General features: G+C 35.7%; 1 protein-coding gene and 1 long non-coding RNA gene across 2 annotated transcripts in view; one reads left to right on the top strand and one right to left on the bottom strand.

Annotated features, from left to right (window-relative positions):
- Window positions 1-23644, top strand: part of cmet (CENP-meta) — a 58732-nt gene that overhangs the window by 13467 nt on the left and 21621 nt on the right. The gene's annotated exons all lie outside the window — the stretch shown is intronic.
- On the bottom strand, window positions 8362-8959 carry LOC142226200 (uncharacterized). Its single transcript, XR_012719626.1, has 2 exons — window positions 8554-8959; window positions 8362-8446 (listed from the first exon to the last, which is right to left on the bottom strand). It is a non-coding gene; the product is annotated as an uncharacterized LOC142226200 (long non-coding RNA).

The following is a 23644-nucleotide window of genomic DNA, read 5'->3' as shown; positions in this document are numbered from 1 at the left end:
ACAGTTGAACCATGTTCAAATGACCGCTGAGCCACTGTATCGGAATCGAGGAAATTGTATCGGAATCTAGAATAAAATGGATCATTCAAATCCCCCGGACCTGATGGAATTACTCCGGCGGAGTTACAAGCAGTGACGGACAGAATTATCCCCTGTTTGTCGGCGATATATACAGGATGTATCAAATTAGCATATATTCAAGGAAAGTGGAGGGGAAACAAACGTCGTATTCATACCTAAAGCGTGAAAAGCCTCCTACTCGGGTGCGAAGGATTTCCGACCAATCAGCTTATCCTCATTCCCACTTAAGACTCTGGAGAGGATGATAGATATTTATCTTAGAACTAGCGTCGATTCACGTTTGCTCTCGAAACGACAGCATGCATACTCGAAGGGAAGGTCTACTGAGACCGCATTGCAGCTTTATTGAAAGCTCACTATCTGTCACTGAATACGTAATCGTTGCGTTTCTAGACATCGAAGGGGCATTCAATAACGTCCATCCGAGCTCGATATTAAATGGACTGACAACTTCTAACAAAGAGACGTATTTCAGCCACACTAGGACAAGCAAACGTACAAAGGTATGTGAACAGAGGCACTCCCCAAGGAGGGGTTCTATCACCTCTTCTTTGGAATGTTGCTATAAACAACCTTCTGGTTTCCCCAAATTCCTACGGTTAAGCTCATATCCTTAGATTTCTACACTGATGGCTCCAAATTGGATGGACAAGTGGGTTTCGAAGTATATTCTAAAGATCTGTAACTACGAATTGCAAAAATATTACCTAATCACTGTAGTGTTTTTCAGGCTGAAATATTAGCAATAAGACAAGTGGCGAATTGGCTGAGAAGTAATGTTCCAAAAAATGTTGGCATTAATATATACTCAGACAGTCAACCTGCAATAAAATCCTTGGACTCTGTGTTCCTTAACTCGAAAACGGCCATCGACTGCCGCAAATCTCTCAACGAGATAGCTCAGCAGTACCATATTCACCTAATATGGGTGCCTGGCCATAGGAACATACCGGGGAACTGCGAAGCGGATGAGTCAGCAAGGCTAGGGACTACCTTACATATTCCAGGGGAACTAGAATCTGTTGGTATGCCTCTGGCTACCTGCAAGCTCTTACTGCGTGAGTAGGCTGTTATGATGGCAATTGTTCGATGGGAGAATTGCAAGGGTTGTAACGACACCAAGCAAATATGGTCCCATTTAAACTTAAACCGCACACTAGATATGCTAGTGTTCTCAAGGCATCAGATATCACTCCTGATATCTGCTATAACGGGTCGCTGCCTGATGGGCGATTTTGCAAACTATTGGCGCGAAGTATAATGACTATTATATGGGCTGTCATGATGCGGAGGAAAAGGAATCCATTAAACACCTATTGTGTGAGTGTCCTGCATTTTGTGTAAGGCGTAAGCAAATTTTAAGGGCATATAGCTTTAGATTACTGGCGGACCTGGAAAACGTTAAATTAAGCAGTCTGCTAATGTTTTTGGAACAATCTGGTTGGTTTAACAGAAGAAAATAATCGTGAAGGTTCAGCGGTCAAAACTAGAGGTGCCAATATGTAATAGGTACTTTTAGTTAATGTGGTATCACAATGAACTGAATAGTCTGAGTGGGCCTGAAACTTAACCGGGCTGCCACTTTAACCTAACCTAACCTAACCTAACCTAACCTGGTCAAACTTATCAATATCGACTTTTTCAACGATAGGTCGACCAGAGCGAGGAGCATATTTCACATCGTAATTTCGTCTCTGCAATATTTACAAATTTCTTATGATGCTTGAGTAGTATTCCTCCCTTTTTTATAAATATAAAAATATATCCAATTTCTCAATCACATTTCCATACGACCTAATGTGATAGGTAGCGCTGGTGATAGGCAATCCCAAAGACATCTTTTGAGTATCCAATATAGGAGTGCGCGTGAGTAAAATGTCACTAACGCACATTTACGAAGCAAAATGTTTATTCACGCACGATATGAAAACCAGTGCTCACGCACGATACACGACAAATCACGTGACTTACGACAAATTCACAAGACTCACGACATTTTCCAACCGGGAATGAGCAAAGGTAACAAAATTCATGAATAGAATATAGTTCGACAACTAAATTAATTTCAGTTAACATACGAGTAACGGCCATTTTCAAGTATCTCCGTTAAGCTTTAACTACCAGGTAAAATAAATTGCAAATACCTTCTCTCCGGTTAACTTTAACTGAAAAATGTTCAGCAGTTCAGTTCTTAACTGGCACATGGAATATATAGACAAGATGACAAGATGTTAGCTAACGTAACACTAACGGAGCTTCATGAAAATGATGGTAAGAATTAAATATGGATGTTTTCTTGAGCGTATTTTGCAGAAATTTTATTCACACTTTCATGAAACGATATTATTTCTCACGCACGAATTATTTGTTTCAGTCCCATTCACGACTCACGTGATACACATCTAATATCCAATATTACCTCAAACAAACTGAAAATTGCGGATAATTATACAATATCATTTTAGGATTCCGATTATAACTAATATCATAGAAAAACTTTAATTTTTTCTTGGATTTGTTTTATATTCATAAGACGAGAAAATTCAATGCATGTAAAGTACAAAACCAAAAAGGATTCCATTTGTTTGACCAATTCGACTGAACAAGTTTTATAGTCAATGGTTTCGATTTGACATTCTTATTCTCTTTTTGGAAAGTCCGTTAAATTTAAATAAGTAATTTGGCTAGCGCCACAACCATTCATTTGGTAGATTTTACTTCAACTACCATTACTGGTACCATTCCACCACAACAACATAGCATGGTGTGACTTCACAAACAAAACTGTTCCCACGTTGCTATCTTTGCACATTGAAGTGGGTATTAAGTTCATGTTTCAAAAAGAAAATTATGTTTCTTTATTTCATTTTAAAGCAAAGATATTTCTTTGGGTCCATAATTTACAATTTAAAATTAAAGGGAATATTTGCATTATATCTGTGCACTTTCTTATTTCACTGAGAAATCCGAATTTGGTACCCACTTTAATAGGAAAAAATAAAAAACAAACATTTCACACCGTGTATTCACCTTCTGTCCCATCTCACCTCTAGCGTCATAGTAATCTATTTACACATATGCATTTGGCAATGAAGGTAACAGTCAGAAGAAAAGGCAAACAGAGAATGTGAAAATAAAGATAAAAACAGAAATTGTACGAAATTAAGAATGTAAACAACGCCACTTCCACGAAGACTAAACGAACGTTGCACAGTGTTTCGCCATTTGGATAAAATTCAACAAAAGTCAATGTAATGATGTCCAATGTTATCTATTCAGTTACTTTCAGTGGTACACTCAAAAACGGGGACTCTAAAGCCAAATTAAATTTATTATAGTTCATGGAAATTATTATTATGTTTTCTCTAATATAAGAAAGTTCACTTCACCTTATTTATATGAACTAAAACAGAGCAAATATTTATACACAAATGACGCATAATAAAAATTCGTAAAAAAAAACAATTAGACGAATTAATTATGGTTAATAAATTTTCTTGAATTTGTCGAAAAATATATTCTTGTTTTTGTCATGTAAAGGGTGGTTAAAATTTCAAGGGCCGATGTTGATTTTGAATAAAACACAAACTATTTAGGAAACTATTATAATTTTATTTTATTATGATATATTGGTATTACTCAATTATGTATGGAACAAGATATCGGCCAAATGGGCGCCGCGACCTCTGTGGCACACCTTCATCCGATGGTCCAAATTTTCGATGACGCTGAGGCATAATGAGGTTCTATGCCGGTAATGTGCCGAATTATTTCATCCTTTAGCTCTTGAATTGTTGCTGGCTTATCGACGTACACCTTTTCTTTCAAATAACCCCAAAGAAAAAAGTCCAACGGTGTCAAATCACATGATCTTGGCGGCCAATTGACATCGCCATTACGTGAGATAACACGGCCATTGAACTTGTTGCGCAAAAGGGCCATTGTTTCGTTAGCTGTGTGGCAAGTGGCACCGTCCTGCTGAAACCACATATCGTCCATATCCATATCTTCCAATACGGGCCATAAAAAGTTCGTTATCATCTCACGATAGCGAACACCATTCACAGTAACTGCCTGACCGGCCTCATTTTGGAAAAAATACGTCCCCATGATGCCGCCAGCCCATAAACCGCACCAAACAGTCACTTTTTGTGGATGCATTGGTTTTTCGACAATCACTCTTGGATTCTCATTCGCCCAAATGCGGCAATTCTGTTTATTGACGAATCCACTGAGGTGAAAATGTGCCTCATCACTGAAGATGATTTTCTTCGAAAATTGATCATCCACTGTTGCCATTTCTTGGAACCATTTAACAGGTTGTTGGATTGTGTATCTCTCCATCGTTCAAATTGAGTACGTCTAAAATAGAGAAATGTCAAATAAAATTCGGAAAAAAACTTGGCGTTTAGGTGTGGTTCACATTCAACATCGGCCCTTACAATTTAACCACCCTTTAATTTAGTTAAAAAATTTAAAAAATTAAACTAAATTTTCCTTTCTAGTAAGTTCACTATTTTTGAGTGTAATAAAAGTCGAATTATCGATTCTTCAAAATTCAAAATGTTGTCTTACTCAAAGGGTTTTCCCAAAATTTGGATACACGAAAGGTCCGAGTTGACTTTTCTCAAAAGTATGTAATTAAATTAAAAGGTCAAGTAACTAAAGTCGACTGTGATCTGAAACGCTGGATTGTGGGATATACTAAAATTTGGATTAACTTACTTTCTCAAACGGTGCGAAAAGTAAATTATTCTAAATTTGTTGAAAGTTAAAGTGTTAAGGAGTCTTTTTTAATGTTGTCTGAATTTTCTTAACCCTTTCTTTTAATTGATGTTCACGTTATGCTCGAAATCTACTAAAAGTGCATTTGAAATCCATTTTTATAAGGCTAATGACAAATGATATCTAGTTAAAATGGATTTTGGAAGTGTAATGTGCATGAGGTATAAAACTATTTTGCCGTTTCTTTCATTTTTATCAAATCGAAGAATCGTGGTTAAGGCCGATGGTCACCATTCCCAAGCATTCGAACTTGACAATGGGATTCCACAGTGGTCTCCCTTATCCGTTGTACTTTACAATATCTATGCCAATAGCCTCGCCGATTCCATGGTAACTCACCAAACTGTCGATTATGTCGGGATTTATGCCGATAACATATTCGCTATCTTTTCTGGAAACCATGATGACATAGATTTTAATATGAATAGTTTTAATAATCATGTTCGTCAATATTCGGGAGCAATCATTCCTGACTCAAAGACAGAACTTCACGTATGCAGGAAGAGAAATTGTCGCATCGCCAATCTTCGTCTGGGTATGAAAATGGTTGAAAAAATGACACAGACCGTATTGTATACAGACGGTTCCTTTGATGGAATTCATACTGGGGTTTCAGTCATAGGGATATCTGATCAGGACTTCTGTATTATAAAGGAATGTCGTCTACCAGACAGGGTGCTGTAGCATATGCTCCAGGGCAACTTGGCACTAATCTGTACCGACAGCCTTAGTGTGTTAAAAGCTCTTCAATCCAACAAGGCTCAAGTTTTCGACCACTTAATTTTCCACGCCTCTCGATCTGACATTGTAATAATTTGGATAGCTTCCCACGTCGATATAAGCGGTAGTGAATACGCGGACGAGATTGCAAAGAGATCCTTGAATTCGAAACAAATTGTCAATCCACCTTGCTTCCACAAGATATAACAAAACACCTTTTTTGTCCAAAAAGGCCTTCATTAACACTCGGAACTGGTGCGATTCCAGTGTGTTTCTTAGCTTGATAGACCCTACTGTAAATAGATCTATGTACAACTCCCGTCTAAGCATATTTCTTGCTCGTCTTAGGCTATGGTCACACTAGGCAAATATTTGACCAAATTGAGTGTCAAACATTTTTCCAGAACCATTTTCCAAATACCTGGATACGGTTTTTGGAAAATAACCCTACCATGATGTTATATATCCAATATGAGCTCAAAGCGTTGGCTGGTTTGGCTGTGGCGACGGATTCTTTTTCGATTTCTGTCAAATATTTGCCCAGTGTGACCATAGCATTAGGGCGAATAAAGCGCTTTTCAATACACAACACTATTATGATCAAACTTAACCCGACAAATGTAGTTTTTCACCCATGTTCCGATATCCACTTCAATTCCACTTCCACTATTCACGCCACGTTCTTTTTTGAACATTTCTGTAACCAGCTGTGTTGCACAAATCACCCAAAAATTCACTAAGGCGGAAATCAAAATAAGTGGAATCAATAGATTTATTATAATTTATTATTTTTTATTTAAAAATGACGCAGTTTTAATATAACTCATGTATTAAATATAAAAAATTTCAAATTTTTTATGCGAGTACTTTTTTAACCGGAAATACACCCATCTTGGACATAATTCAACTTTCACCAAGACTTTTGCAAGTGAATTGATTTCACGAAAATTCGGGTGAAAGTGGATTGTAGGACACGAAAATCGTGGAATTGATTCACATTCACCTGGAAGTGGATTTGGGAACATGGGCATTTGTGACGATTACCTCTCTGTGAAACATATTCCTTCCGATCGTCCATCATCCAAAATAAATAAACCTATTAAGAGCATCCTTGGGAGCCACCGTGGTGCAATGGTTAGCATGCCCGCCTTGCATACACAAGGTCGTGGGTTCGATTCCTGCTTCGACCGAACACCAAAAAGTTTTTCAGCAGTGGATTGTCCCACCTCAGTAATGCTGGTGACATTTTCTGAGGGTTTCAAAGCTTCTCTAAGTGGTTTCACTGCAATGTGGAACGCCTCGGCTATAAAAAGGAGGTCCCTTGTCATTGAGCTTAACATGGAATGGGGCAGCACTCAGTGATAAGAGAGAAGTTCACCAATGTGGTATCACAATGGACTGAATAGTCTAAATGAGCCTGATACATCGGGCTGCCACCTAACCTTGACTGTTCTTTAAAAGCAATGATCCCGAAAATACGAGAATCCCTTAGAATTCATGGAATCTCAAACATCTAAACTTGTTTTTCGTATTAATATCGTTATCAATTAAAACTTGTTCATATTTATTTACATAAGTAAAATTTATACCATTAACCCCCATTTTCATAAAGCTCCGTTAGTGTTCCGTTAACTAACCAACTTTTGAACCGTACTATAGACAAAGCTGTCATCCTTCCTTTATATTCCATAGGCCAGTTAGGAACTTTACTGTCGAAAAAATTTCAGTTAAAGTTAACCGGAGAGAAGATATTTGTAATTTACTTTCTGTTAACTGGCAGTTAAAGCCTAACGGAGCTACATGAAAATGGCTGTAATTCAACTACACAACCGGCACATATGATCTGTGTTAATTATATTTTATAAATTTATTTTATGAAATATATTTTGTAAATAAATATAAATACAATTGTACAAGGGACGTTCTTTCGACAGACGAACGGCGTTTCACATTCCGTGTTAAACCACTCAGAGAGCTTTGAAACACTTAAATATTTCACCAGCGTAAAGAGTCAATAAGTCAATGCAAATTTTTGGTGTTCGGCCAAAACTGGCATTGAACCCATGTTCCCTAACTCCTCTAAAGTGAGAAATATGTGTTGCATCGTAAATCGTTATAATGATACTGGTAGCACAGAACCAACTTAAATGGCTCGGCAAGTGAAGTCAATCAAGGATGCAAAATATGCATCTTTGCAAAAATAATCTCAAGACAAAGTATTACAGGTTCTAAATCAAACCGGTATCACAATGGACTGAATAGTCTAAGTGAGCCTGATACATAGGGCTGCCACCTAACCTAACTTAACCTAACCTAAATCAAACCGAAAGGAAAGCCAAGGAATTACTGCTTGCTCGAACTTGAGAAATTTAGGACCATCGTATTCTCTGAGGTTTCATATATTGAACGATTCAGAACAATAGTCAAGGGAAAATGTGGCCATATTGAGAAAAAGTGCATGGATTCTCAAATTTATATTAGATTTACACAAATAGTATAGTATAGTATTTTTCAATTACAATCTCAAATATTATTATGAAATTTACAAAACTTTCGAAAATAAAATTTATATTTAATTAATATCACAATTCAGTGAAGCGAAGTACGGTGCGGCGTCGTAGTTTCTCCCATGTCTGTTGTTCCATGTGCAATGTAGGTACGAATGCACGAAGTACAAGTTTCTTTGGCTGCTGTTGGACGTTGTTTTGGCCGATTATGTCTGTCCGGTGGCCAACAAAGCACAACGGCAAAGAGACAACGGCAAGCAAAACACTCTTGTTATTTGATTTCCAACCGTTCGCAAGTTCACATTCTATTCGATTTGTTGTTATTGTGTTCCGCCTGCCATTTATTGGGTTCTCTATTCCAAACGAAACATTAGCAATACAATTTAAACAAATTAAAGCTCTACGATTACGAGTATTTTGCAAAATTAAAAAAAATAAAAAAAAAACAAATTGTTAATACCTTGTGCTTTTTTCGGGCTTCAATGATTTTTGATAGTAACTCCACCTCCCTCTACCTTTGCCATTGTTGAGTGTTTTGGTGAAAATTGAATGATAGAAGCGTTTAATTTGATATGGATAATGGCTAATGATAATATTGATGAGGAGGAAATCGAAGATGTGAGGGGTAGGCGTTGTTGTACCCACTCAGTGTGATTTGTTTTCAGTTCAGTGCTTGTGTGTGTCGCTTTTTTCATAAACCTCTTGAAACCTTAAATTACGTCAACATATTCGCGTCGATAGCAATTTGGGTTTGTTGCTACTGCAAACTTTAGGCTAAATGTTCAAAATTTTAAAATAAAAAAAGAAAGAGAACAGCCCAATACTACCAACCCAAATAAAAGTGGTTCATCTTATCGAAAACGAGTGTGACGATACTATCTCTACTACCATTCACCACTATCGCATTAGCGATACTCTACCTGAGCTTGCTCAAAAAGAAGGCGGAAGACCATAACGCAAAAAGAGGTAAAAACAAAACAACAAAATCCAAACATGCCGATTGCCGACAACTGGCCCCCAAACCTTATACTCTTTTTCTTTCGGCCTATAAGTCATTGTAATTTCTGCTTCATTAAAACAGTTCAATATAAGCATTGCCCGTTTAAATATCCGCTTCTCATCACCATCATCATCGTCAGTATCGCTGTTCGTCATCATTGTTAACGTATAGCAAACTGCGGAACGTGTAACAAATATACGGTTTCTTTGAAAAACAATAGTACGTCTTTGGTGAAACGGCGGGTGTTGCACATTATGGGTGCATGAAATATTTAAGTTTTTTTTCTTGTCGTCTAACCCAATGTAAATGTTTGAAAAGAATTTGTCCATAAAATGTTGTTGTTAATTTTAAATATACCATCATATTTTAGTTGTGACAAAAAAAAAAAAAAAGAAAAGAAAACAATAATAAAAAGAATCTCGTCTGTAGAAAATGTTAAGAAGTGTTGCATGTTGCATGTACGCAATGCAGTCGCAATCGTGTGTGTTCCATTAGTTATGGATGATTGATCAGTCATCGTCCACTTCTTACAGAATGTAATATAAAATAAAAATCTCTGGCATTTAGGTCAAAAGTTCATTTGAGATCACCATTTGAAAAAGTGAGAATGGAGAGAGGTTTGCCTAAAGCCGGTATCCCTCACCAGCATTAGATTCACTTATTTTTATTATATACCATAAATGCTAAGATCATATGACGAAATAATCAAGAGTATTTGTGTATGTTTCTAATGAATGGAAATCATTTGTGTGCGCCTAATATACCAATGAGATTTTTCAACAATTTGATGATGTATGGATTTCCTCAAATCCAAATGACAAAAGAATTAATTGGGTCACCTTCGGTGAAAAAAAGATCCAATGTCATCTTAATATATTACAAGTGAAGTCGTCCAAGTTGGAACGCCAAGTTGATTTTAATTTTCTGAGCATTTTCAAATACAACAATTGAGATGTTGTGATTGGAATAATAATGAAATTCCATATTAATGGCATATTCAACATACTGAATATTTTGACTTAATACACAACAAAATAAAGTTGTTTATATGAGTGGTGATTTATTTGGAAAATAAGTGTAATCTATTTTTCTCTGCCAAAGGAAAGATTTAAATAAATTATTTTTTGTGTTTGAATCATAATCTTCTCATCTGGAATTTGGGGTATTTTTTTTTAATTTTGGTATTGGACAAAGAGATAATTTATAACAGTAATAACATTTAGAAGAGCAATGCATCTTGAAATGCACAGAAAAACGGAATATGTTTTGTGGGGGGAAAAGAACTACCTCGTGAGAAAATTACATTTTACGCAATTGTTTGAGATTTCAATAATTCAACGACAATTTAGTTAGTGACGTTTTTGGATATTTATCTACCATTTACGATTTTTTTTTCATCAAAAAACATTGGCCGTATTACACAGAAATTTTATTCTTATTCATTATAATCAGCAATAAATTGATGCAATTAAATTTTTTATTGAAACTGTTTCAATTACGAAAATTATAGTATCAATAACAAGTAAATACGGTCGAAAGACCATATTTACCAGACCGAATCTTATGTACCCTACGCCATGAATTACATACAAAGTTCTACTAAAAAGACCGTCATCTACAATAGAATTAACTTCCTAACATTGTCTTCTAGATTGTATATATGGAGTCTTATGTTAAATTTAAACAAGTAAGTAAAGTAGAAAGTCGGACGGGACCGACTATATCATACCCTAAACCACCTCCACTGAATTAGAAAACATAAGCATTTGTGGTTTATCATTGGTATAGGTTTGGGAGATAAATCTGAACCGATTTGGATGATATTTTGCAGATTTGGTTGATACTACAGAAGGTTACCTTTTGCTAAATGTGCGTACGATCGGTTAATAAATAAGGCTATTTTGTTCAAAAATAGTGTTATTAGGGTAATATTTGAAAATCGGGCGATACATGTATATGGGAGCTATATCTAAATCTGAACCGATTTGGATAATATTTGTCAGGTTTGGTTGATACCACATAAGGTTACCTTTTGATTAATTTTAGTAAGATTGGGTAATAAATAAGGGGTTTTATGGCAAAATGTGGCAAAATCGGGCGATACATATATATGGGAGCTATATCTAAATCTGATCCGATTTCGATTAAATTTTGCAGACTTAATGCGTGATGACAAAAATTAATTTGTGCCAACTTTGACGATGATCGGTTTGTAAAGAAACGCAACGTGACCCCATTTGTCGAAATCGGGCGATACATATATACGGAAGCTATATCTAAATTTGATCCGATTTCTTCAAAATTCAATAGCGTTTGTCCTTGTACCCTAAAAACACCCTGTACCAAATTTCATAAAAATCGGTTAATAATTGCGACTGGAATCCTGCGAACAACAGAGCCATCGGTTTTTATGGTGCCTGTATATAATTATGGACTGATATGGACCAATTTTTGCATGGTTATTAGAAGACAGCCGAATAAGGTGCTCCAAGAGGCTCCGGATGTCAAATCTGGGTTTGGCTTATATGGGGGCAATATATAATTACGAACTAATATGGACCAATTTGCATATATTGACATCACGTACCAAATTTCGATCTGACGAAATTCGCTTTTTCAGGAGGCTCTGTAAGGCAAGCTTGAGAACGGCTATATATAATTGTGAACTGATATGGACCAATTTTTGCATGGTTATTAGAGGGCACATATTAACATCACGTAAAAAGAATCAACCGGATCGAATAAAATTAGCTCTTCCAAGAGTCTCCGCAAGACAAATTTAGAGGTGGTATCACAATGGACTGAATAGTCTAAGTGAGCCTGAAACTTAATCGGGCTGCCACTTCAACCTAACCTAACCTAGGGGTCGGTTTATATGGGGTCTATATCTAAAATTGGTCCTATATGGCCCATTTGCATTATTCCGAGTTAAAAAGTTAATTATGTCAATTAATTTTTTAATTGAAAATTTAAAAGATTTCATTCATTGACTTAATGTTTATAGTTTGATTAAAAAATTAATAGTATCAATTAATTTTTAATTGAAAAAGTTTTCAACTTCTATCAACTTTTTAATTGGCAATGTTTTGGTGATATTTTTTTCTGTGTTTCATTCAGGACGAGTGGACACTGTATATTATGAAGTATTCAGTTTGGATCTTGCTGGGGGAGATGACTTAATTTGGATCTTATATGTTACCTTCTATTGTATATCCATAAAGTTCGAATAGTAACTTAATAATTAAAAATTTTAAATTCCAATATATATGTATATGTATAGATCTGGCGGGGTTATATAATTCATTTTGGATCTTAAATGCTAACTTCTTATGGAAATTATATACTCGAATTATTTTCTCCAAATTGAACTATTTTTCACAAAAACTGTGATTCATGTTTTCATATAACTACAAAAAATTGACAAATTTTATCATTATTTAAATTAAGTATAATTTCAAATTTCCAAAGATATTTTTTACCGACATAGCATGAAATTGACTATCAAAACAACTATGAAATAAGTTATTTTTTGGTGGGAAGAATGAAGACTTAGCGAAACAAAATAGTACGAGTGTTAAATTGAAAGGTTAGTCAATTTGTTTTTTAACAACATTGTCCTAGTTGCGCATTTTTCAATATTCCATGGAGCATTGGCATCATTATACATTTATTATGAGTAGAAAGTGGGTTTTTTAATTATTCTCTGTAAGGGAAATTTTGTCATAGATTACTTCAAAAGAAGGTGATGATGAAACGTAGACAAATCGTTTGTTGTATTTTCAATTGGAAATTTCTATGAGAACTTTGTTCTTGACTATTTGTTGGGGTCAAATTCTTGTTTTGGGAACAGGTTTTAATGGTTTTTAGGAATTTAGACATCATTTGACCGAGTGCTGTTATCAATTGTAAGTACGGGACTATTAAATAAAAAATGTGAACTTTTAAATAAGTATTCAACCAACAGAAGAGATCTTTCACATTAAACAATATGTTTATGAAATTTATTTTAAGTTATAGCTTTTGCTAACTTTCAAATATTAACCCCCATTTTCATGAAGCCCCGTTAGTGCTACGTTAGCTAACGAACTTCTCAACATTACTATGGACATATCCGTCATCTTGCCAATGCTGAAAATTTTTCAGTGAAAGTTAACCTGAGAGAAGATATTTCCATTTTATTTTCAGTTAACTGGCAGTTAAAGCCTAACGGAGCTTTATGAAAATGGCCGTAAGTCAATGGGAAAAATGGGATTTTTTGTTCAACCCTTAAATGCGCACTGTATCTTTTAAAATACAACCAGAAAAAAATCATACGTCTTAAAATTTTGATATTGAAGGAACGAAATTCATCCGATCCGGTTGAAATTTGGTACATGGTGTTAGTATATGGTCTCTAACTACCATACAAAAATTGGTCCATATCGGGCCATAAATATATGTAGCCCCATATAAACCGATCCCCAGATTAGAACTCCGGAGGCTATTGGAGGAGCAAATTTTATCCGATACGATGGAAATTTGCTACGTGGTAGCAACTATGAAAAAATTTTTCCATATCGGTCCATAGTTATATATAGCCCCCACACCAACCGATCCCCAGATTTGACCTCCGGAGCCTCTTGGAGGAGCAACTTTCATCCGATTCGGTTGAAATTTGGTAAATTCTGCTAGTATATGGCCGCTAACAACCATGCCAAACTTGGTCCAAATCGGTCCATAGTTTTATATAGGGGGCTATAAATAAACCGATCCCCAAACACACAAAAATTGATCCATATCGGTTCATTAGTGTATATAGCCCCCGTATAAAGCCACCCCATATTTCAATTCTGGCTCTCTAATTACCGTGCAAAAGTTCATATCGGATTGTAATTATTTCTAGACTTCCCTATATATACCGGTCAGGAATTGAATTGTATACCGTTACCTTAATATAGAAAGGCCCCAACTCATAATTTTTTGAAATCGTGTTTTTGTCGATTCTGACAGAGCACCATCAGATACACCTTCCATAAAAAAAATTTACGGAGATGCGTTGAAAAATAGCGAAGTTATAAGTTAATAATGTAAAGCTCTAACTCATATCCACACAATATGTACAAAAAAAAACCCTAACTCATACCCACACAACATGTACAAAAAAGCCTAACTCAATTATTACTGCAAAAACACATAGTAGGCATAGATTTTCTGATTTTGTTTATATTGCTTTTGTGTTATGTATGTCTGTGAGCGGTTATTGCTGTTGGTGTTGTAACAGTTTTTAATGTGGTCTCATCCATTTTGTTCTATGCTTGTGTAGTTCAACTTGTAGCCAGATCAAGGAACTCTGCGACAAGGATGTCCCGAGTGATCTGGTGGTGAGACGGGTAGGCTTAGCTGGGCAAGCAAAAAGGTGACGAGGGTCATGTGGCCCTTGATTGCAGATGTGACACACGTCAGCTACGCTGCTATCAATCACTGCTAAGCATGAATTGAGGCGGCTGCACTTGCCTGATCTTAGTTGGGCCAAAACTACCTTGGTCTGCCGTGGGAGGTCTCTCTCCTCCGGTGCTATTGGCGACGGTCGGACTCTGAGAACTGGATTAACCTTGTAGCTTCTCACCGCTTCAGCTACAGTATCCTCATGAATCCTGTTCAGACCTGTCTGGTATGCTGCCTGATCTAGAGGCTGTCTTTTGTAACGATGGATCTCGGGCTCTAGAAGGTGAAGATCAACCCTTACATTCCTGGGTGGAGGTTGTCTATCCACAAGATGGTGATTCGGATGACAACTTCGATGGCAACCCAAGAGGTACTGCTTTAACAACATGTACCTAATTGTGTCGACGCACTGGGATGATCTTGGCCTCCGCATAAAGGTGATCTAGGGGTGTACTGCGTAGACACAATCTCGACGCCGTCAGAAGTGAGTGGAATCGAGGACAGGTAGAGGTTAAACAGTGCCGGAGATATCACCCCGCCCTGGGGAACTCCTTGTTTAACTCTACGGGGTTTTGACTTCTTGTCCCTGAATTCCACGTACGACTGGCGTTCATACATATAATTCACAACCCAACGCTTCGTTCCTGCCGGTAGGGACGTATTCTCGATGTCCTCAAATAGTGTGACATGGTTGACCGTATCGAATTCTTTCGATAGGTCAAGCGCCACCAGGACCGTCCTATGACACGGCTTGGGCTGATTAAGTCCCCTATTGATATGTGTCGAAATGGCATGTAAGGCTGTCGTCGTACTGTGTACCTTACGGAATCCATGTTGATGGTGGGCAGCTAGAAAATTCTCCACAAGGCTGGAGAGGAGTAGTGCCTCAAGTATCTTGGCTGCTGGCGAGAGAAGGGATATCGGTCTATACGATTCACTTTTATGAACAATAACCTTATAAAACCTAAGTTTATATTATCTTAAAATATAAACGGTTTTATCAATTCCAACATTTGCTTTACTTAAATATGAATTGATATGTTTTTTTGTTTTCTTTTAAGTTGTGCAAGAAAAAGCCCCAACTCATTTTTTTTCAAAAATTCAAACCCAAAAAGCCCTAAGTCATACAAATTAATTAAAAATGTAAATATTAAAAAAAATATTATAATTTTGAATTTGTCTGATGTTAATAATAAAAACTGCATTTTAAATATTTTTGTATCTGGTGTGTTTCTTATTTTATTAAGTTTTTTTCCTCCTCCTGTAAACTTCGTTTTTCATGAGTTAGGGCCTTTGTATATTAAGGTAACGATACGTATTTAATCTGCTTTTTATGGTCTAATATATACCACGTATGGACTTAAGATACCTTGCTATCGGAGATATTATCACAACCCAAGTAATTCGATATTTTATGACAGTCCTTATTAGAAGTTTTTACGCAATCCATAGTGGAAGGTACATAAGATTCGGCCTGGCCGAACTTACGGCCATATATACTTGTTTAAGATACAATTACTATTAAAAAAAAACATAATTTTTTTTGAGAAAAAAGTGGTATGCAGATGTTCTTTTTCAATCATTTTTTGTATATTATATATTTTTTTCGGAGGAATCGGTGATCTTGTGCATTTAAGGGTTAAAGAGAAAAAAGTCCAAGAACCTCCACTTTAACGGGAATACCTAAAACTCCAAAGATGGGGTGTTTATACAATAATACATTTTTTATTTCATTATATTCTGCGTACCAAAGGAGCTTGTTTTTTATTTTGTATAAACATTGTTTTATTTTCAATATCTTGAAATATTTGAATATTTTGTTTCTCACTTTTTCATTTTTGTTTATTCCATCTTTAAATCTCTTCCATCCTTTGTAAAACCACAATGAACATTCTATAGATCTTGCGACACGTTATTAATATCATTTATCTATGCATGCATATACAGCGATTTTAGTTATAGGGCTAAATGCCCTATTATTTGAATACTCACACAACGCAGCAAAAGTGCAATATCTATTTTCAGCATTTCTTTGGAGAATTTTGTGGTTCCACGTATTCCGTAATTTGCTGTGGGGCATTGGTTAATTTATGTTACATGTTAGCGAAAATAGAGAATGTGATTGTGCAAATGTTGCAGGCAGACTGTTGCGAGATACGATGTCGCCTGCATTTTACATAGAGACAAATGTGTATTCTTGCCCAAACTATAAACTTTTTATTCTGAAATCAAGAAAATATTATGTGGGTTTGAAATTTGTGATGTATTTAAATACTAGGAGAGAACAAGTAAGAATTACAAATATTACAAAATGACACGGAGTAAAAACAATTTTTCGTTGCAGGAAAATGTGCATTTTAAATATTAATAAATTTTAATGCATTTCTACACTTAAAAACTAAGTGAATTCAAATATATTGATTTTATGAGAATGTTGATAAAAAAGTAAAATCAATACCAAATTTTAATTCATTCGATTTTGTATATAGCGTAAATTTAAAATAAAGTTTTAATTAAAATCTGAATAAATTCTTTGAATAAATTAGTTTACACCATATTCTTCTCTGTGGTTTTAGAAATTAATTGTGTAAAATCGTTTACGACATAGAAAGGTTAGTAATAACTGCAAAAACAAAAATGTTGATTCAGCAGAAATTACAATGAGAATCAAAATGTGGACTTATCGTTTTTTTTTTTCAAATTTATATTTACAAAAGTACTCCTCTTTGAATGGAAAAGTTGATTTTTCAACTTTTTGAAATTTCGATGTTTTTATTTTATTTGCGTTATTTTTCTTCAATAATTATTAGTTTCGATTTCAGCTTAAAACCATGCGTTGACTAAACTACATGAGTAGATTAACCAACAGAGACAAATTATGTTTGTCAAATTTATTTGCGCAAATCCCTTTTTACTGCAAGTTGTTTGGATGGACTACCGTTTCGGAACTACCACATTCCTCATCAGCATAAATTCGGTTAATTCACCAAACCCAAAGTATATTATGTTACACTTGAACCTCCCGAAAAAAGGGTTTTTGATAGTCGACTTTGCCTTAATAAATTTGCACAAACATACTTTTGCTATTATTGAAATAAATATCTTTGACTTTGAGACTTTCGACTTTTTGATGAATTGGAATAAAAAAGAGCTATCTCAGATTCCTTTTTCAATTCAAATCTCGTTAAAGCCTATTAGTCAATTTTACACTAAAAAAAATATGTTGTGAGGCCAATGATTTCTTGTCTTTAAAATACGAATGTGCTTTTTGCATAGCATAGAATCCATAGGACAATATGACTTTAGTAATTCTGAAATATTCTTCAAAATAATGTAATTGTCTTTAAATTTATTATCTTTTTGAATCTTGACTACAAAGCAAAAAAGGGTTCACAAATAAATGTTTTCCAACGATATTTACGTCAAATAATGCATAATTATACCCTGCGCCACACTGTGAAACAGGGTATTATAGGTTAGTGCATATGTTTGCAACACCCATGAGAAGACGAGACAGACACATAGTGTCTTTGGCAATAATGCTCAGGGTGGGTCCCTGAGTCGATCTAGCCATGTCCGTCCGTCCGTCTGTCTGTGAACACATTTTTGTGATCAAAGTCTAGGTTGCAGTCCAAGTCCAATCGCCTTCAAATTTGGCAGAAGTTCCTGTTTTGCGTCAGAATAGAACCCTATTGATTTTGGAAGAAATCGGTTCAGTTTTAGATATAGCTCCCATATATATCTTACGTTCGATATGGCCCCAGAAGCCAGAGTTTTACCCTGATTTGCTTGAAATTTTGCACCAGGAGAACAATTAGCACTATAGTCAAGTGTGCCAAATTTGATTGAAATCGGTTCAGTTTTAGATAAAGCTCCCATATATATCTTAGGCCCGATATGGACTTATATGAACACAGAAGCGAGAGTTTTAGCCCAATTTGGTTGAAATTTTGCACTAGGAGTACAATTAGTAATGTAGTCAAGTGTGCTAAATTTTATTGAAATCGGTTCAGATTTATATATAGCTCCCATATATATCTTTCGCATGATTTTCCGTCATATGACCACAGAGGTCAACGTTGTAGTCCGATTTACGTGAAATTATGCACAGGGAGTAGAATTAAAATACTAAGTATGCATGTCAAATTTGGTTGAAATCGGTTCAGATTTCTATATAGCGTCCATATATATGTTTTTCCGATTTGGGCAAAAATGGCCAAAATACCCACATTTTCCTTATAAAATCGCCACTGCTAAGACGAAAACTTGTAAAAGTGACTCAAATTTTCCTTTATTTCTAATACATATTTATTGACTTATAAATCATAAATACGCTTTTTGCGAAGTTGCCTCAAAATTGGTTCAGATTTAAATGTTCCCCATATTTTTTACTAACAGTGTTCCATCCCAGGGCATTTGCCGACTTAAATTTTGAGTCTATATGTTAGATTTTGTAGAAGTCTATCAAATTCTGTCCAGATCGAGTGATATTTAAATGTATGTATTTGGGACAAACCTTTATAAAGGGTGATTCTTTTGAGGTTAGGATTTTCATGCATTAGTATTTGACAGATCACGTGGGATTTCAGACATGGTGTCAAAGAGAAAGATGCTCAGTATGCTTTGACATTTCATCATGAATAGACGAACGATCTGCCACAACGTCGAATTTTCAGTGAATGGGCCCTAGAAAAGTTGGCAGAAAATCCGCTTTTTTATCGACAAATTTTGTTCAGCGATGAGGCTCATTTCTGGTTGAATGGCTACGTAAATAAGCAAAATTGCCGCATTTGGAGTGAAGAGCAACCAGAAGCCGTTCAAGAACTGCCCATGCATCCCGAAAAATGCACTGTTTGGTGTGGTTTGTACGCTGGTGGAATCATTGGACCGTATTTTTTCAAAGATGCTGTTGGACGCAACGTAACGGTGAATGGCGATCGCTATCGTTCGATGCTAACAAACTTTTTGTTGCCAAAAATGGAAGAACTGAACTTGGTTGACATTTGGTTTCAACAAGATGGCGCTACATGCCACACAGCTCGCGATTCTATGGCCATTTTGAGGGAAAACTTCGGAGAACAATTCATCTCAAGAAATGGACCGGTAAGTTGGCCACCAAGATCATGCGATTTGACGCCTTTAGACTATTTTTTGTGGGGCTACGTCAAGTCTAAAGTCTACAGAAATAAGCCAGCAACTATTCCAGCTTTGGAAGACAACATTTCCGAAGAAATTCGGGCTATTCCGGCCGAAATGCTCGAAAAAGTTGCCCAAAATTGGACTTTCCGAATGGACCACCTAAGACGCAGCCGCGGTCAACATTTAAATGAAATTATCTTCAAAAAGTAAATGTCATGGACCAATCTAACGTTTCAAATAAAGAACCGATGAGATTTTGCAAATTTTATGCGTTTTTTTTTAAAAAAAAGTTATCAAGCTCTTAACAAATCACTCTTTATATAGCCCCCAACATATTTGACGGATGTGATATGGTATCGAAAATTTAGATCTACAAAGTGGTGCAGGGTATAATATAGTCGGCCCCGCCCGACTTTAGACTAAAGTTTATTTATGATTTATCGCTCGATATATATGTATAAGAAGTTTAGGAAAATTAGAGACACTTTTATAACTTTTCGACTAAGCAGTGGCGATTTTACAAGGAAAATGTTGGTATTTTGACCATTTTTGTCGAAATCAGAAAAACATATATATGGGAGCTATATCTAAATCTGAACCGATTTCAACCAAATTGGGCACGCATAGCTACAATGCTAATTCTATTCCCTGTGCAAAATTTCAACAAAATCGGAGTAAAAAATTTGCCTCTGTGGTCATATGAGTGTAAATCGGGCGAAAGCTATATATGGGATCTATATATAAATCTGAACCGATTTAAATCAAATTTTGCACACTTAACTGTACTACTAATTGTACTTCTAGTGCAAAACAAATTGGGCCAAAACTCTGGCTTCTAGGACCATATTAGTCCATATCGGGCGAAAGATATATATGGGAGCTATATCTAAATCTGAATCGATTTCAACCAAATTTGGCACGCATAGCTACAATGCTAAATCTACTCCCTGTGCAAAATTTCAACCAAAACTCTGGCTTTTAGGACCATATTAGTCCATATCGGGCGAAAGATATATATGGGAGCTATATCTAAATCTGAACCGATTTCAATAAAATTTTGCACACTTGACTATACTACTAATTGTACTCCTAGTGCAAAAGGTTAACCAAATTCGGCCAAAAATCTGGCTTCTGGGGCCATATAAGTCCATATCGGGCGAAAAATATATATTGTAGCTATATCTAAATCTGAACCGATTTCAATCAAATTTTGCGCACATGACTATACGACTAAGTGTTATGTTTGTACAAAATTTCAAGCAAATCGGTATAAAACTCTGGCTGCTGGGTCCATATTAGTCCATATCGGGCGAAAGATATATACGGGAGCTATATCTAACTCTGAACCGATTTCTTCCAAAATCAATAGGGTTCTATTCTGACCCAAATTAGGAACATGTGCCAAATTTGAAGGCGATTGGACTTGAATTGCGACCTAGACTTTGATCACAAAAATGTGTTCACAGACAGACGGACGGACGGACAGACGGACATGGTTATATCGACTCAGGGACCCACCCTGAGCATTATTGCCAAAGACACCATGTGTCTATCTCGTCTCCTTCTGGGTGTTAAAAACATATGCACTAACTTATAATACCCTGTTCCACAGTGTGGAGCAGGGTATAAAAATGTTACAACGGCTTACAAAAAAAAATGCATTTGATTTCAAGAAATCAAAAAAAAAAACGAATACTTTTGTCAGTCACTGTATATGTTATAATATGAATTTTTAAAATGACATTTACTTGTATATAAATACTCGATAAATGAGATCTGTATCCTAATTTTAAATTTATAGAGATTTAAGGCTAGAAAGCACCCTCAAAAGTTTTTCATAGGCTCGGAATCAATACCAAAATCCATAAGGCAAGGTCATCACAATGGACTGAATAAGCGAGCCAGAAAAATAAATCGGGCTGCCACTTTAATGTCAAAATCTTTGAATTCAAGTAAACTTTGTTTTGAGTGCAGGAAAAAACCGGCAAGTGAAATTTGCACATTATAATAAGAATTAAGTGTAGCTCTTAAGTATCTTCCACATTTCCACACCAATAGTTCGAATAAAAACAAGAAAACTGAAAGCGATAACATTAATTTGCACTGTTCTAGTTGACATATAAGTGAAAAACTACAATAACTCCCACGGCTAAGAGTTCGAATTAATGACAAATAATTTTATTAGGAAACTGTTACAAGTGCATCAGCAAGTGCTTATAAAATGTAATTATTTACTTTCTTTTTTGTGATTGCTTCTACAAGTAGGCTATAATTGTATATGTGGATAAACGGTGATAGCGTATCAGATAATTGTTTTATTCAAAATAATTATATTAGGTTAGGTTAGGTTAGGTTAGGTGGCAGCCCGATGTATCAGGCTCACTTAGACTATTCAGTCCATTGTGATACCACATTGGTGAACTTCTCTCTTATCACTGAGTGCTGCCCGATTCCATGTTAAGCTCAATGACAAGGGACCTCCTTTTTATCGCCGAGTCCGAACGGCGTTCCACATTGCAGTGAAACCACTTTGAGAAGTTTTGAAACCCTCAGAAATGTCACCAGCATTACTGAGGTGGGATAATCCACCGCTGAAAAATTTTTTGGTGTTCGGTCGAAGCAGGAATCGAACCCACGACCTTGTGTATGCAAGGCGGGCATGCTAACCATTGCACCACGGTGGCTCCCAAAAAAAAATAATTATATTAGTAATGTAAATTGTAACAACAATTTTATGGTGTTTTCTAAAGATTACGTAATGGGTAATATTGACCATGGTGATCGTAACATAGCGTGGTGTGCGCAATGCTTCCAGACATGGAAATTCATCGTCATTTAAGGCCAAAATGTATAAATTATCATTTGGCAAATTTTGCCTCTAAAATAATGTAAGGGTAGGTTATGTTTGAACGTCGTTTCTTCCATTTGATAATTTGTAACTGAGATAAAGAGGTTGACATGTTCAATACCCTCAGAAAAGAAGTCAGCGAAAATTTCTATAGTCGATTTAAATTGTTGACAGAAAATCCAAATGGTTAACTCTCCTGATGGAACTGAAAGCCCACACCAGCGAAACGTCGAGAAAAATAAAACAAAAAACAAAACGTTTTAAAAACTGTTTTAGTCAGTTAGCCCATGAAAAAACTTCAAAACGTAACATTTTATTTTAGTTCATGTCAATTCATTTGTCAAATGTTTTTAATATTTTTATACCCTGCGCCAAACTGTGGAACAGGGTATTATATATGTTTGTAACACCCAGAAGGAGACGAGATAGACACATGGTGTCTTTGGAAATAATGCTCAGGGTGGGTCCCTGAGTCGATATAACAATGTCCGTCCGTCCGTCTGTCTGTGAACACATTTTTGTGATCAAAGTCTAGGTCGCAATTTAAGTCCAATCGCCGTCAAATTTGGCACATGTTCCTAATTTGGGTCAGAATAGAACCCTATTGATGTTGGAAGAAATCGGTTGAGATTTAGATATAGCTCCCATATATATCTTTCGCCCGATATGCACTAATATGGACCCAGCAGCCAGAGTTTTATACCGATTTGCTTGAAATTTTGTACAAACATAACACTTAGTCCTATAGTCAAGTGTACAAAATTTGATTGAAATCGGTTCAGATTTATATATAGCTCCCATATATAGCTTTCGCTCGATTTACACTCATATGACCACAGAGGCCAATTTTTTACTCCGATTTAGTTGAAATTTTGCACAGGGTGTAGAATTAACATTGTAGCTATGCGTGCCCAATTTGGTTGAAATCGGTTCATATATATGTTTTTCTGATTTCGACAAAAATGGTCAACATACCAACATTTTCCCTTTTAAAATCGCCTCTGCTTAGTCGAAAACTTGTAAAAAGGACTGTAATTTTCCTTATCATCAAATACATATATATCGAGCGATAATCATAAAAAAAAACTTTTGCGAAGTTTCCTTAAAATTGCTTCAGATTTAAATGTTTCCCATATTTTT

Source organism: Haematobia irritans, chromosome 2, assembly GCF_050003625.1.
Source record: "Haematobia irritans isolate KBUSLIRL chromosome 2, ASM5000362v1, whole genome shotgun sequence".
In the NCBI taxonomy this organism is placed as follows: domain Eukaryota; kingdom Metazoa; phylum Arthropoda; class Insecta; order Diptera; family Muscidae; genus Haematobia; species Haematobia irritans.
Note: the sequence above shows the minus strand (reverse complement) of the source record. Positions and strands in the feature narration are given on the sequence as shown.